At 42.4% G+C, this 13,432-nt stretch overlaps 1 pseudogene; it reads left to right on the top strand.

Moving 5' to 3' along the window:
* The window catches only part of LOC110577507, a 1,931-nt pseudogene extending 1,315 nt beyond the window's left edge, over positions 1–616 (top strand).
* Positions 617–13,432: the final 12,816 nt, after the last annotated feature.

The following is a 13,432-nucleotide window of genomic DNA, read 5'->3' as shown; positions in this document are numbered from 1 at the left end:
CGCTTAACGACTGAGCCACCCAGGCGCCCCGGCTCCAGGCATTTTATACAGCACTGATTTTCAGCCCTGCCAGTGTCGGATGAGAAAGAGCGTGTGGTGGACCTCTACTCTAAGTTTTATGTTATCAATTTGGCAGCAGAAAAGACCTACAATAACCTAGATGTGTCAGTGACCAAAGCTCTACAGTGTTGATCACATTACTTTAAATGTGTCCTTGGGGCTCCTGGGTGGTTCAGGCGGTTAAGTGTCTGATCTTGGTTTCAGCTCAGGTCATGTTCTCGGGGTTGTGAGACTGAGCCCCGCAACAGGCTCCATGCTGAGCATAGAGTCTCCAGGAGAGTCCTTCCCCTTTTCCTCTCCCTTCCCCTCTGCTCCTCCCGCCACTCACGTGCATGCACAAGCACTCTCTCTCTCTCTCAAATAGATAAATAAAATCTTTAAAAATGTCCTCAAGTGCTATTTGCGTGAGACTTTGGAGACCATCATCAACAGGCTGGTGGAACCAGAGATTTACCTATTTGTAGTGGTCGATAAGAACGATGCAGTCAGGGAAATTGTATCACCACCTGACATCGTTCAGGACTTGGTGCTCACAGGCAAAGACAAAAAATCCTGACCTGGGGAAAGGTCAGGGGAAAGAGGTCAGACAGCACCAGGGGATAAGCCCTACGCACTACCCACCCTGGGAATCACAGATGAAATCCTAAGAGAACTGTGACTATTCCCTGCTCACGAGACCCCTACTCTTCTACCTGGAAGCTGGGGAAGGTAGGAAAGAGGAAGGAGAATGGATCTTAAGGTGCCCTTATCCTCACAATACTCTTGAGAAAAACTTTCAGCCTAGCCCAGCCTAGCCCCTGTCCTTTCAGACATAGTCTCTTTTTTGAGCAACCTATGGGTTCTGTGCCCCTGAAAAAAAATTTTGGTCTCTAAGAGATTCCCAAACTTCACCCTGCCCTTAACTCTGCCTTTGACTCTCCCCTAAGATATAGCACAACAAAACTCTTCATAAAGATATTTTTATTCATCCTGTTTCATGCTGTATAGTGACATTTCTTCCCCTAATAGGAATAGGGAGAATGGAGGGGAGAGGGGCGTCTTTGGGTTCCTGTGCTGTGTGCATATGAAGGGGAATGGGGGTTAGGTGGAGAAGGATGGCCAAGTGGCTAGCTGAGGTTATTGCTTTTCATGGCAATCCTGATTAAAATGACAGGACCCGAAAACAACAACAACAAAAATCACAAATAAAAAACCTAACTTTACCCCTTAAGGAACTAGAAAAAGTAACTAAGCCCAAGGTTAGCAGAAAGAAGGACATAACAAAGATCAGAGCAGAAATATATGAAATAGAGGAAAAACAATAGAAAAGATCAACCAAATTAACAGCTAGTTTTTTTTAAAAGATAAACAAATTGGCAAACCTTTAACCAGACAAAGAAAAAAAGAAAGGACCCAAATAACTAAAATCAGAAATGAAAGAGGAGACATTACAACTAACACCACAGTAATACAAATGATCATAAGAGACTACTATGAACCATTATATGCCAACAAATGGGATAATCCAGAAAAAATGGATAAATTCCTAGAAACATACAACCTATCAAGACCGAATCATGAAGAAATAGAAAATATGAATAGACCAAAAACAAGTAAGGAGATTGAATCGATAATTTAAAACCTCCCAAGAGAGAAAAGCCCAGCACCAGATGGCTTCACTGGTGAATTCTAACAAATATTTATTTTATTTTTTTTTTTAAAGATTTTATTTATTTGACAGAGAGAGACACAGCGAGAGAGGGAACACAAGCAGGGGGAGTGGGAGAGGGAGAAGCAGGCTTCCCGCAGAGCAGGGAGCCCGATGCGGGACTCGATCCCAGGACCCTGGGATCGTGACCTGAGCCGAAGGCAGACGCTTAACGACTGAGCCACCCAGGCGCCCCTCTAACAAATATTTAAAGAGGAGTTTACATCAATCCTTTTCAAACTCTTCCCAAAAATTGAAGAGGAAGGGACACTCCCAAACTCATTTTTTGAGTCCAGCAGTACTCTGATACCAAAGCCAGATAAGGACAACACAAGAAAAGTAAACTACAGGCCCATATTCCTAATGAATATAGATATAGATAGCCTCATCAAAATACTAGCAAAATGAATTCAGCATATTGAAATGATTGTACAACATGATCAAGTGAGGTTCATTCCTGGGTTGCAAATCGATAAATGTGAATACCACATTAACAGAATGAAAGATAAAAATCATATGATCATCTCAACAGAGGAAGAAAAGTATTTGACAAAACTCAACATCCTTTCATGATAAAAACCCTCAACAAATTGGGTATAGAAGGAATGAACATACCTCAACATAATAAAGGTCCTATATGACAAACCCACACCATATTCAACAATGAAAGGTTGACTTCTCACTAAGATCAGGAACAAAAGAAAGGTGCCCACTCTCAATACTCCTGTTCAACATAGTACTGGAAGTCCTAGCCAGACCAATTAGGCAAGAAAAAGAAATAAACGGCATCTAAATCAGAGAGAAAGAAGTAAATCGTCCTTGAAGATGTTATGATCTTATACATAGAAAATCCTAAAGACTCCACAAAAAAACCCATTAGAACTAATAAATGAATTCTGTAAGGTTGCAGGATACAAAACCAACTTATAAACATCAGTTGCTTTTCTATACAGTAGCAGTAAATCATCTGGAAAAAAAATCCCATTTAAAATGGCATCAAAAGGAACGCCTGGGTGGCTCAGTTGGTTAAGCATCTACCTTCAGCTTAGGTCATGATCCCAGTCCTGCAATGGGCTCCCTGCTCTGCCTGTTGCTACCCCTGCTTGTGTTCTCTTTGTCTCTGACAAATAAATAAAATCTTTAAAAAATAAAAAAATAAAATGGCATAAAAAATAGTAAAATAGTAAAATACTTAGGAATAAATTTTAAGCAAGGAGATAAATTTGCTGCAAATAACAAGACACTGATGGGGCACCTGGGTGGCTCAGTCATTAAGCGTCTGCCTTCGGCTCAGGTCATGATCCCGGGGTCCTGGGATCGAGCCCCGCATTGGACTCCCTGCTCCGCGGGAAGCCTGCTTCTCCCTCTCCCACTCCCCCTGCTTGTGCTAACCTCTTTCGCTGTGTCTCTTTCTGTCAAATAAATAAATGGAATCTTTAAAAAAAAAAAAGACACTGATGAAAAAAACTGAAGAGGACACAAACAAATGAAATATATCCCATGCACATGAATTGGAAGAATTATCGTTATTAAAATGTCCATACTACCCATCTGTAGATTCAAAGCAATCCCTGTCAAAACCTCAGTGGCCATTTTTTACAGAAATTGAAAAAAATCCTAAAATGTATATAGAACCACAAAAGATCCTGAATAGATAAAGCAATCCTGGGAAAGAAGAACAAAGCTGTAAGACCAAAACATACTTCTTGATGTCAAGATTTATTACAGAGCTGCAGTAATCAAAAGAGCATGGTACTGGCATAGAAGAAAACATAAGCCAGTGGGATAGCACGAGAGCCCAGGAATAAACCCACACATACACAGGCAACTAATACGTGAGAAGGGAGCCAAGAATACTTAATGGGGAAAGGACAGCCTCTTTAATAAATGGTACTGGGAAAACTGGATATTTACATGCAAAAGAATGAAATTGGACCCCAGTCTTACACTACTCACTAAAGTTTTCTGGAAATGGATTGAAGACTTAAATGGAAGGCCCAAAATGTACCAGAAGAAAACATAGGGGAAATTCTCCTTGACATTAGTCTTAGCAACGATTTTTAGGATATGACAACAAAGTATAAGTAACAAAAGCAGAAATCAACATGTGGGACTACATCAAACTACAAAGCCTCTGTAGAGCAAAAGCAACAATCAGCAAAATGAAAAGGCAGCCTATAGAATGGGAGAAAATATTTGCAGATCATATATCTGTTAGGGGTTAATACCCCAAATACATGAGGTTAATACCCCCAAAACACAACTCAATAGAAAAAAAATCTGATTAAAGGATCTGAATAGATGTTTTCCCAAAGAAGACATACAGATGGCCAACAGGTACCTGAAAAGATGCTCAACATCACTAATCATCAAAGGAATGTAAATCAAAACCACAATGAGATATCACCTTTTCCTATTAGAACACTATTTCCAAAAAGGCAAGAGACAACAAATGGTGGGGAGGGTGTGGAGAAAAGGGAGCCCTGTGTGCTATGGTGGGAATGTAAATTGGTGCAGCCACTGTGGAAAACGCTATAGAGGTTCCTCAAAAAATTAAAAATAGAACTACCATATGAGCCAGTAATCCTGCTTCTGGGTATATATTTGATGGAAATGTAATCAATATTGAAGAGATATTTGCACCCTCATATTCATTATAGCATCATCCACAATAGCCAAGACATGGAAACAACGTAAGTGTCCACTGATGGATGAATAGCTAAATCAACTGTGATATGTACACATATACATACACTGGGATATTATTCAGCTATAAAAAAGAAGGAAATCCTGCATTTTGTAACAATATGGATGGGCCCTGAGGGCCAAGTGAAATAAGTCAGACAGAGAAACTCAAACATGGTATTTTCTCACTTACATGTGGGATCTAAAAAATCTGAACTCACTGGAACAGAGAGTAAACTGGTGGTTGCCAGGCCCTGGGGTGGGCCGGGGGGGGCGGCAGGGAAAATGAGGGAGATATTGGTCAAAGAGTATAAACTTCCAACTCTAAGTTCCAGGAATCTAATGTACAGCATGATGACTACAACTAACAATACCATATTACTATTAGTTGTTAAGAGATTAGATCTTAAATGTTATCACCACAAATACAAAAACAAAATTATGAGAGAGAATGGAGGTGTTTACTAACCTTATTGTGGCAATCATTTCACAATATATGTGTGTATCAAATCATTACACTGTACACCTTACACCTACATAGCTTATGTTAATAGTATGTCAATAAAGCTGAGAAAAAAGAAAATCAACATAATCACTATACTAAAAGAATAAAAATAGGAAAATAATTTTATTATCTCAAAAGACACAGAAAAAGTGTTTGATAAAGTTCAAAAACCATTAATGGTTAAACAAAACTGAGCAAAGGAGAAATAGGAATTTTCTTAATCTGATAAACACACACACACACACACACACACACCCCTCTAAAAAACCCCTTCAGCAAACATGTTACCTAACTGTGTAATGTTGAATGCTTTCCCTTTGAGATCAAAATGAGACAAGAATTGCTTTCACCATTTCTATTATATTGTATTAGAGGATTTAGCTGGTACAATGAGGCAAAAAGAAATTAGAAGGTATAAGGATTGGAAAGGAACAAATCAGCTTGCAGAAAATGGTTTAGCAGTTTCTTGTAAAGTTGAACTGAGGCATACTCTATGATCCAGCATTTTCTTTTTTTTTTTAAGATTTTATTTATTTATTTGAGAGAGAGAGAGTGAGCAAGCAGGGGAAGTGGCAGAGGGAGAGGGAGATGCAGTCTCCCCACTGAGCAGGGAGCCCGATGTGATGCAGGGCTCTATCCCAGGACCCGAGGATCATGACCTGAGCTGAAGGTAGATACTCAACCGACTGAGTCACCCAGATGCCCCTACAATCCAGCATTTTCACTTCTAGGTATATACCCAGGGGAATTCTTGCACAAGGACACAGGTATGTACAAGAATGTTCATAGCAGTGATATTCATAATACCTCAAAACTGGGGCTAGGGGGGAACCAAATGCCCACCAAGAGTAGAATGAATAAATCATAAAACATTCACATGGTTGATTACTATAAGCCAATGAAAATGAATGAACCATAACTACAAATATAGACATGAATGAATCTCAGAAATAAAAATATCAAGCAAGATACATGCCACAGAAGAATGTCTGTGGTGTAATTACATTTATATACAACTCACAAAGTTGGAAAAACTAAATAATATATTGCTTAGGGATGCACACATATATGGAAAAAAGTAGCAGAAAAATTATTACAAAAGTCAAGATAAAAGTTATCTCTAGGGAAGATGAAGAGGGATATTTTTGGAAAGTTTCTAAGGCAGGAGGTGGTTGTTATGAGGGTATTTTTATTCTTTAAGCTGTACATATATATTTTATACATGTTTTATGTGGGATATATTTCACTATGAAGTTTTTTCAAAAGCAATTCCCTTTAGGTCTAATTACCAGTTTATAGAGAATATAAAGGATAGCAGAACATATTAAAGGATACCATGAGTAAACAATCAGCAAAGTCTAGACTTTGGGAAAATCCAGAGGACAAATCATCTTGTTTCTTCAAAACAATACATCTTGTTTCTTCTCTCTCTCTCTCTCAAATAAATAAATAAATAAACCTTCAAAATGTCAAGGGAAAAAAAGAGATGAAGATGGGACCTGTAACTTACACAAGACTTAAAAGACATAGTTACCAACTGCCATGTGTGGACCTTATTTGGATACTCATCGAACAAACAAATTACAAATTAAATAATATGGCAATTGCAGATAATGTGAGCATTAACTGGTTATCTGATGATAATAAGGATTTATTCTTGATTTTATTGGGATGTGGTGATGGTACAGTGGTTATGGTTAAAAAGGGAGTCCTTGTCTTTTAGAGGTTGATAATGAAATATTTACAGATGAAATACATTAGTCTAAGATTTGACTCAAAACAATTCTGGGTGGGAGGGACAGTATAAAGAAAACAAGATTGGCCATGAGCTGAAAATTATTGAAGTTTACGATGGTATACAGGGTTTCACTAAATTTTAACATGTTTGAAATTCTGCATACTAAAAATAAAGTAAGATAAAAACGAGAGCAAAAAAAAAAAAAGAAATTTGCTCAATCAAGATCTGTTTCGAAAGGGACACTTTGGGGTTCATTACCTTCTCACCTTGCCCACAATAGCACCATTTTTCTTCCACAGGATACTCTAGAGCTGTGCTTCTCAATCTTTTTTTTTTAAAGTAGGCTCCAAACCCAGCGTGGAGCCCAATGTGGGGCTTGAACTCACCACCCTGACATCAAGACCTGAGCTGAGATCAAAAGTCAGATGCTTAACCAACTGAGCTACCCAGGTGTCCCTTTGCTTCTCAATCTTTAAGGTGCATACAAATCAGAAAGATCTTGTTAAAATGCAGATTTGGATTCAGAAGATCTGAAATGGGACCTGATATCCTGCATTTCTTTTTTTTTTTTTTTAAGATTTTATTATTTATTTGACAGAGAGAGACATAGCTAGAGAGGGAACACAAGCTGGGGGGAGTGGGAGAGGGAGAAGCAGGCTTCCCTCTGAGCAGGAAGCCCGATGCGGGGCTGGATCCCAGGACCCTGGGACCAAGACCTGAGCCGAAGGCAGACACTTAACGACTGAGCCACCCAGGCGCCCCTATCCTGCATTTCTAACAAGCTCACAGGTGATGTTGATGCAGGACTCCCTTCAAGAACACAGTCTTTCACCTCTTCATAACCTCTATCCCGTTGGCTTCTACCACTGACTCATTCTTCATCATTTCTTCCTGGTCCCATTCCCATTCTGGTCCAGCTTAGATCCTGTGGCTCACCTTGACAATCACTCTGTTTTAACCCGCTTCAACATCCTTGCCCTTTTCTCTTCTGTGGTATTTGTCCAGCAAAACTTCAGTGTGATGGCACTCTACCATCTCCAGGTGCTTGGACCCAACCACTTAAATGACATTGGAGAAAACGCCCCGATACATGCTCTTAATAGGCACTCTGCTTTATCTAGCAACCCTGCTCTGTTCTTTACAATGTTTATTTCTCCCTCTCCAAGAAGACTATGTCCTCCTCTTTCCTCTTCTCATCTCCTTTTCTCTCTGCTAATGACCTTGCCTTCTACTTCGCTGTGAAAATAAAAGCTGACAGACAGCAAGTGCTTCATCTTCCCAACACCACATCTACAAGCTTCCCTGTATCTGCTCCATCTTTTCTCATTATCCACTCCTATAAAAAATAAAAATCTGTCATCACCTATTCATTCATACACTTTGGATCCCATTCCCTCTCTCTCTTCCAGCTGGACTGCTCTGATAGTTTACATAATCTAGAGGCTTCTATTTTTTTTTTAAAGCAAATGTAAAATCAAGACAGTTCCCCTGACCCGTATCTAAATACTGCCTGATTTCTGTTATCCCTTTCACAGTTTGTTTATCTTCATTCACTCCTTAACCCACTCCAATTTGGTCTCCATCCTCACCACTCCACCAAAATTGCTCTTGTCCAAGTCTGCAGCTACCTCCACGTTTCCAAGTCAAACAGACTCTTTTCTGCCCCTTAATTTACTCAGTGTCTCAGAAAGATTTGACCCAGCTGATACCATGTTTGACTTTTTTCTGCCCTTCCTATTCCGGTTCCCCCTGCAAACATCCTGATCCAAACCTAGTCTTTCCACTTTAGGAAATAGTATCACCAACCTGGGAAGCTTCTTTAATATGTCCCTTTTCTTCAACTCCTATCAGATCCATAAGTAAGGCTTTTTTTTTTTTTCCCTACCTCTTAAGCATCTTTCTTATCTGTCCACTCCTGTTCCATTTCCACTGCAATTACATTAAACTAAATTGTCTCCTGTTTCCCAAACAAGCCACCTACTTCCTTGCCTCAGGGCCTTTGTACATGCTGTTGCCTTGCCTGGAACACTTAAACACATTCTGAGTTCCATATGGCCCAAATTTCATTCTAGGGTAACAATCTTAAAAGTCTTCCTAGACTCCAAGCTATTCCCAGATAATCCTGTGAGAAAAGGAGGCGACATTTCTATACCACATTCTAGATATGCTCCTGATCTGTGGCCAAAACAGATGCTTAGACTCCTACTTGTTCTAATCAGAACACAAAGTTTGATACACGACCAAGTTTAAGTTCATTTCCAACCATAGCGAAATTGGCTCCAAATTTCCTCCTGGCTTTCAATTCCTCCCCTAGTAGAGGAAGACAGTATCCAGCTTATCATTTTGAATTCACGTTGTACACTGGAAACAAATGGAACCCAATATTTTATAGCTCCTCTGGTTAAGAGATCTATTTCTCTCCATCCATTGAATCTGGCCTTGACCATGTAATTTGTCTAGGCCCAATGGAACACTAGCAAACGTGAAACAAGTGGGTGTTTGTAAAGTGTTTGTGCGTTGGGGGTTCCCCTTCTCTTGTCATATGAAGAAGACTAGGCTAGCTCACTAGATATGGAGACACATGGCCCAGCCAATTTCTGTTGCCCCTGCCAATCAGCAGACGCGTGCATGAGATCATCTAGGATCAGCCACCAGCAGCCAGTGTGCCAGCTGATCAGCTACACAAGTGAACCCAGGCAAGAAGTACTATCCAGATGATCCCACCTGCAATTGCCAACTCATGGCATAAGGAGCTATAAATGAGTGTTGTTTTAAGCCACTGTATTTCAGTGTGGTTTGTAATGCAGCAAAAACTAACTGATACACCTCTTGAAGAAGGCTTTTCGTACTGCAGATCCAATTATGCTACTTCCCTACTTTAAATGCTTTAATGGTTTTTCATTGATCCTGGAATACAACCCAAGTCACTTTAGCAAGGCCTCCTTTAGCAAGTCTGGAGGGCCTCATCTCCTATCGCGGTCCCACTCACACCGGGCTCAGCCTATCGGCATCCTGTTGCTCCTCGGGTGGTCCCAGCTCTTCCCCACCTCAAGGCTCTCACACATGCTATTCCCTCGGTCTGGAATGTTCTTCCTGGCTCTTCACCTGCTTGACTTTCTGCTCCTCTCTCTCTCAGGTTACATCTTAAGTATTACATTGGCAGAGGGGACTCCTCTGACCAACTCTTCTTCTTTGTCCACCAACTGAAGTATGTCTCCAGTTACACATTCTCATGGCACCTACTATTCTTTTTAGCAAATGGTCCGATTTGAAATTATATATTGTCTTATGTGATGATGTTTAGTAGCTGCCTTCTCCAATGAACTGTCAACTCCATGAGAACAGGATGTCTCTGTTTTGTTCACACATATAGCCCTGAACCTTGCATACTCCCTGTCACATAGTAATGTGGATGGATTTTTTTTTTTTAAGATTCTACTTATTCATTTGAGAGAGAGAGACAGAGAGAGCATAAGCAGGGGGAGAGGCAGAGGAAGAGAGAGAAGCAAACTCCCCACTGAGCTGAGAGCTCGATGCAGGGCTTGATCCCAGGACCTGGAGATCATGATCTGAGCCGAAGGCAGACGCCCAACTGACTGAGCCACCCAGGTGCCCCTGGATTTTTTTTTTTTTTTTTGAGGCAGTTTATCATAGTAGTTAACTGTGCAGGCTCTGGAGAAAAGCTGTCTGGGCTTGAAACCTAGCTCTATCACTTCCTAGTTGAGTGACCTAACTAACTGTTTTGTGCCTCAGTTTACCCATCTCTAAATTGGGGATAAAAATAGCACCTGCTCATTGAGTCCTTGGGTGGATTGTGCACAATAATTGTTAATTATTTCTTGCTGAACAGGTATCAGCACACCTGGATAACAGTGAACCAGAAGCTTCTGACATACCCAACATCTCCTTCCTATGTAGTAAGTATGGACACTGCCATGATTAAATTTACATGTGTCTTCCCCATGGCTAGTTTCTCAGCCAGCTATCTGTCTCATTCTGCAAAGGTGCGGCCTCAAACTCTGAGCCAGCTCTCTGAGATGCGTAGAGCCCCTAATCCTTGAGTACTGACTGGATCTTGGCTCCTGCTTTAAGACCTGATTTCTCCCACAGAGCCAGACATTTGGGGTCAGAGAGCAATGTCTCCTGACTGCTATAAGTGCCCCTCCTATCACTTGATGATCCCCTAGCTGAGCGGGGATCAGGAGCCAACAAACGTCCACCCAAGAAACAGTTCTGATGGCCCCAATAAAAAGATCAGCCACCCTTTAAAACAGACGCGCACACACACACATACATATGGCAGGAACCGGGCCATATACATTGTATTGGTGAGAAAAACATTTTAGAAGGGACAGGTAGTACATTTCCAATCACCAAGTCCTCAGAGGCTTGTCTTTCAGGTTCTGGACAGAAAGAATGTAAGATCTAGGTGTCCAAAAAAAAATTTTTTTAAAGGCGAGGGGAGCAGACCCCCTAAGAAAAGCAGTGGGAGAGAGAAAGTGGGGGCAAATAAGAGGGGAAAATAGGAGTTGGAGAGGGAGAGGGCAGGTGAGAGAGAGACTCAGAGGAGCAAGACTGAGGGAGGAGAGAGATGGGAAAGAGGCAGGCTGGAGGGGGGAAGAGGGGGAAAAGGATGGAGGAGCTCTTTCCACCCCAGCACAACGTAACCAGCACAGCTCGGCTTCCCAGGAAGGCTGGGGAGGTTTGGCTGACAGACAGACGGACCACCAACTGGAGAGCTGCAGCTCCCCAGAGTCGGCAGGCACTTTCCTCCCAATGTGTCCAGTGCCCAGTGAGGGTACCCTGTGCATGCTAATGAGGCAGTCTAGGACAGCTTCGCAAATAATTGCTCAAAGTGTTCAGTAACTTACCAGGCTGGGAGTCAGTGGGCTCCAGAATGATGGGGCACAGCTCCTGGGGGACCACCAGCAGAGGGGGCCTGGTTCTCCAGGTACCCGGTGCTCACAGGTTAGCGCCTGCAAGATGACGGATTTTCCATTCAGTCGGGCACCAACCCAAAGGTAGGGAGAGCCAGACCAAAAGGCAAAAGAAAGGAGGGGAACCTGCTTGTGTTTTTGTATTTAAATTGTTTTTGAGCCCACGTAGCCCTGGGAGTCACATGCTGCCTCCAACATCACCGGAGTCATCACATGATACAGGTCCCCCATCATGTGATAAGACAATTCTGCCTAACTTCGGCCCCCCACCCCCCCCCCCCAGACTGACGGATAAAGTGCTTCTGGGGGAGCACCCCCCTCCATGCAAAAATCCGTGGTTGAGGGAGGGATGCAGATGGAGAGCGCTCAGAGCCCACGCAACGCTAAGATCTTGATGAATACTTAATACGCCTTTCTCTCTCCTCCTAAGCTACTGCGACTTGGAGCCCTGCCAGCCTCATTTGAATTCCAGCCTTTGTGAATAACTCAAGTGTCGCCACCGTTGCTCCAGCAATTGCAGGGCGTTTGAGCTCACACCATCCTGCCTCGTTCTGGAAAGCCCAGCTCGGCTGCCTCCCCGCCCCGCAGCTTCCATGCTGCCTCTCCGAGCAGTGGGAGTGGGGCGGAGGTGGGGAGACTGCGCCCGCTGAATCTTCTAGGCTTTTTTTTTTTCTCCCAGCTGCAGTAAGAGTCAGGTGGGGCCTGTCTGGCTCTCTGATTAGGCTGTCTCCTCTTTTCTTGGTGATCGTAGCTCTGCTCTGTCTGCAGGAGCTCTCTCTCAATCGGCCTGTGTGCATGCATTTCTATGTTTCTCTCCTTAATCAGGATACAATTGAACACATTTGTCTTCAGGATCTATTGGGTTCGTTTCCTCCCATTGCAGTAACCTCCTTTTCTCATTTATTCATTCACTCTAACAACCTTTTATTAAACAAGCATTTCTGTAGAGCGTCTACTTTGTTTCAGGTCCTGTGCTGGGCGGGGCAGCGGAGAAGGGGAGGGGAGACAGGTTGAGGAGATACAAAAAGTGAGGGGTCTCTGTTCTTGAGGTGATGCTGTGAGAGGGCAGCAGAAACACACACTGAGGTAGCAGATGCACATTTCAGAGTCACCCAAACTCGGGCATGGGTCTGTCTACACCTGAACCTCGCCTCTACCTCCAGCCTCCCTGCCCTCCATGCTGCCCAACAGAGGAAATTGACTCCATAGTCACTACCAAATAAACACCTCTGAGCCATTTTTCTCTGTTTCAGATTTAAAGCAAATGAAATTAAAGATTTTTCTCTTGTTGTTGTCCACCCTGGGGTTGGTACTGAGCTCTGATACTCACTGTCCAATGAACTAGCAAACTGTGTGGACCACTTTCCTTAGAAGGAGATAGTGCTTCACTGTCACTTTGCAATTTGGGGGCGAGGTCCAGCAAAGGATCATGTTTTAAGGCCAGATGGGCAGCAGGTGTAAAATGCGTCTGAGAGGAAAGAGCCTGCTCCAAATAATGAAAGTTTTGTTCTGTACTGTCCTATACAGTAAGGCAGAGAAGGTGTCTGTGGCACACACAGATGACTGCCTACCCCTGATGGAGTTTACACGATGTGATACTTTGTTTCCTGCATGTGGCAGAATGGGGAGGTTTAGGCTGGAAATTAGATTTGGGGGTAGACTAATAGAGAATTTACATTTCTGTACACCTAAGTTTGTGTGACCATGAATTTTGCATTTGCTATATCTGTGTTTCTGTTGTCTCCCCCAGGCAACACGGACCTCAAGGGCAGAGATCTTGCCTTGCACATTTCTACAACTCCTATTCCTTGTCAACAAAA

The sequence above is a fragment of the Neomonachus schauinslandi genome, chromosome 5, assembly GCF_002201575.2.
Source record: "Neomonachus schauinslandi chromosome 5, ASM220157v2, whole genome shotgun sequence".
NCBI lineage: Eukaryota > Metazoa > Chordata > Mammalia > Carnivora > Phocidae > Neomonachus > Neomonachus schauinslandi.
This window is presented reverse-complemented; position numbering and strand designations above follow the sequence as displayed.